The sequence below is a fragment of the Pygoscelis adeliae genome, unplaced genomic scaffold (genome assembly GCF_000699105.1).
Source record: "Pygoscelis adeliae isolate BGI_AS28 unplaced genomic scaffold, ASM69910v1 Scaffold14, whole genome shotgun sequence".
Classification (NCBI taxonomy): domain Eukaryota; kingdom Metazoa; phylum Chordata; class Aves; order Sphenisciformes; family Spheniscidae; genus Pygoscelis; species Pygoscelis adeliae.
Genome location: NW_008825109.1, coordinates 8729628 through 8732523, shown reverse-complemented (window position 1 = coordinate 8732523; position 2896 = coordinate 8729628). Strand labels below are relative to the sequence as shown.

Here is a 2896-nt window from a genome sequence, read left to right as displayed (position 1 = left end):
TCGGCGGTCCCCGGTTTGTTTTCTTAGTGCCTCTGGTGTCTTTTCCAGTGTGTCTGCTGCCGGCTGAGCTCTGCATTCCCACACGCAAAAAAACCCCACCCCACCCCCCCAGCAGATTCGGTGTCATCGTGAGTGCTGGAATACGCTTCTCGACCGATAGAGCGCTGGCGTGCTCACAGGCAAGCTCAGCAGAACAAGGCTCTGGGAGCATCCATGAGTTCTCATAAACACTGTGTCTGTACAGCAAAATGTCGCTTTACCGGACAAATAAAGAATACTGAACAAAGTAAGATTAATTCGGTTGATCCTAATGCAGCTCTAAATGCTGAATAGCACAGGCAGATTCCTGTGGAAGGTTTTGACCTAATACCGACGTGTCTCATTTTTGGATAGGCCACCAAATAGCCAAGGCAACTGATCAGTAACCTGACCATGCCTCTAGGCCAGCATTTAGCACTTTTATTTAAGGTCCAGCAATTTTGCTTTGTTTAGACATGTAGTGAGAACATTTATTTAGAGGCCTCTTTTGAATGTTTTTCAGCCACGGTTTATAAACTTTTCAACTCTTGGATACTTTACCTCGTTTCCACAGCCATCTCCTAAATTTTTATCCTCAGTTTGTAACTCATCTCCCCTATCTTGGCTTCCTCTGAATTTTAGTGCTGCTTCCCCTTCCTGTCTGCCAGATAACTAACAGTACTAGCAATTCATTTATTACTTTACCCAAAATTGGCTACAGTGAAAGTTTCCATAATGATTTATTTCATCAACAGTGTACATTTAACTACAGTGTATTTCCTTCTTTGCAGCAGTTTCTAACTACACACACAAGAACCCAAGTACTTTTGTACTTTTTTCCTTATGGAGTGCAACAAGTATTCCCTGACCTAAGAATGAGTAGGGCAATATTCCTACTGTTTGCTATAGCAGTTGCCCCAGCAGGAGGCGCAAGCATTTTTTGTTTGGTTATTGAAAGAAGTAGCATCTATGCTGTAGCAGAACTAGCTGTCATAATCCAGCTCTGATAGATCAGGATTTCTTTTTTTCCCAGCATCCACCAGTTCTTCAGTCTCACTGGAGACTGAAAAACTGTTTTTAACATCACCTGTGCTTCTCAAAACTTAATGCCTGTGCTAAACCAAAGTTTAACAACTCTTATCATCTTATTCTTGCTTCTTTCATCATACTATGCACATCGTGTTCTTTTGTGAATCTGTCACTCTCACTCTCACAGTTAACTAGTTTGGCAAACTAAAAGGAGAGAAATTCCAGCTGATTATCAAGAGCCAGGAAATTTGCTTTTTTTACAATAGTTACGTGTTACCTGTGCTGCTGCTTTGGGGCTTCCAGCTGTTCAGTACTGAAGGGGTTGCTTGCTGTTGAAGTGGAGGTAGGAGGGCAATTCCTGCCACCTTTGAGTTCACAAGCATAGGAAACAGAAGCTTCACTCTTAGCACAGTCTCTTTGGTTTTCTTCATTGTCAGAAAGCTCAAGCAAGTTCACAGCACTGTTATTAGCTGTTTGGCATAAACACAAGAGATATTTATAAATCAGCATTAGCAATTTGTGTAAACAGTAGGAATATAGCTGTGACTTTCAGCTCCCTGAAGACAGGGACCCCTTCTTAACCTTCATGTGGAAGATTTTAAGTAGAAATGACACAGTTTCTAGCCTCACATCCAAGCAACCTTGAACTTCAGTAAGTTAAATTCTGCAAATAGCCCCTGTCCCTATAACAGACAAAGCCCAAATGCTGTATTTAACACTGAGAACTGAGAAATTGATAACCATATCATTTGTATCTACTCATGTTCCCGTTTACAACTGGAGCATGATTTTATCTGCCTGCTTTGTCACAAGTAACTCAAAGATACTAAGGCATATATTATTGTGATCATCTGTTACACTGTAATCTAGCTGAGACTCAAAGGATGGGTTTGGCTCTCAGGACACTGCTATTTAGTGCTCTACTTGGAGGCAAAAATGGCAGTTCAAACAACGAATATTGTCCCAACAGCTGAATGTGTCTTTGTGCATTTGTCAGAGATTGATACAAAGCTGACAGCTGGTTCTGCCAGTAGAAGTAGGAAGCAGAGGACTGTTTGTAATAACTGCTCTTTTTGGGGGACAGCAGTGGATCATATAGGAGTGATGTCTAAGGCATGTGTCTGGCACCCAGTTACTACTGAGGCTGGAGTATATCAATCCACTCTAAACTAGTCTTTCAAAGGATGGTCATGCTTAAGTTATGTATACTTTAAAATGTTGCATAGCAATGCTGAGCAGTAACTGTATAGTTACAGTTATTACATCAATTTAGATTTTTTTAAAATACGCAAAGTTCAAATAGAAATCAAATAACATTCAAGATCTGGAAAGCATTGAAGAAAGAGAAAAATGGCTACTCTTGTCATGCAGTACATCTACTTTGATTCACTGATATTTTGCACGTACTTTGCAAAAGATCACAGAGATTCTAAACTGTAGGAACTGTGTTAGAAAAAAAATCTGTTTTTCCTTAGGGCGCTGGTTCAGATTCTCCCTCATCAATGGTGTCTGTTCGTATCTCAGCCAGAACGGATCTGTGTGGTCTGTGGCCTTGACTGGCTTTTGCGGAGCCAGTTCCTGAGCTCCAGGTGCTTCTAAACAAAGTGGCTCAGAGCAGACCTGGTCCCTGGTCCTGGCCTGGCTCTGTAACACGCTTCCAGACCTGTCAGAGTCATCTTTGGGGTACAGGATTCTGTACTACAGCTGTCATGCACTTCTGCTAATTTCTAGACTGCCCAATCCCACAGCTATGAGAGAGATAATTCATACATGAATTACAGTGTGGTTCCTGCCACATTGGTTCTCAGATTGTCCAGAGCAGGAATATGGTGAGGGTTTGCTGGAGTTA

General features: G+C 41.6%; 1 long non-coding RNA gene across 1 annotated transcript in view; it reads left to right on the top strand.

Moving 5' to 3' along the window:
• Window positions 1-106: 106 nt before the first annotated feature.
• LOC103920122 overlaps window positions 107-2896 on the top strand; it is a 4707-nt gene continuing 1917 nt past the window's right edge. The window contains exon 1 of the long non-coding RNA XR_663775.1: window positions 107-286. This is a non-coding gene — a long non-coding RNA (uncharacterized LOC103920122). The remainder of the gene's footprint in view (window positions 287-2896) is intronic.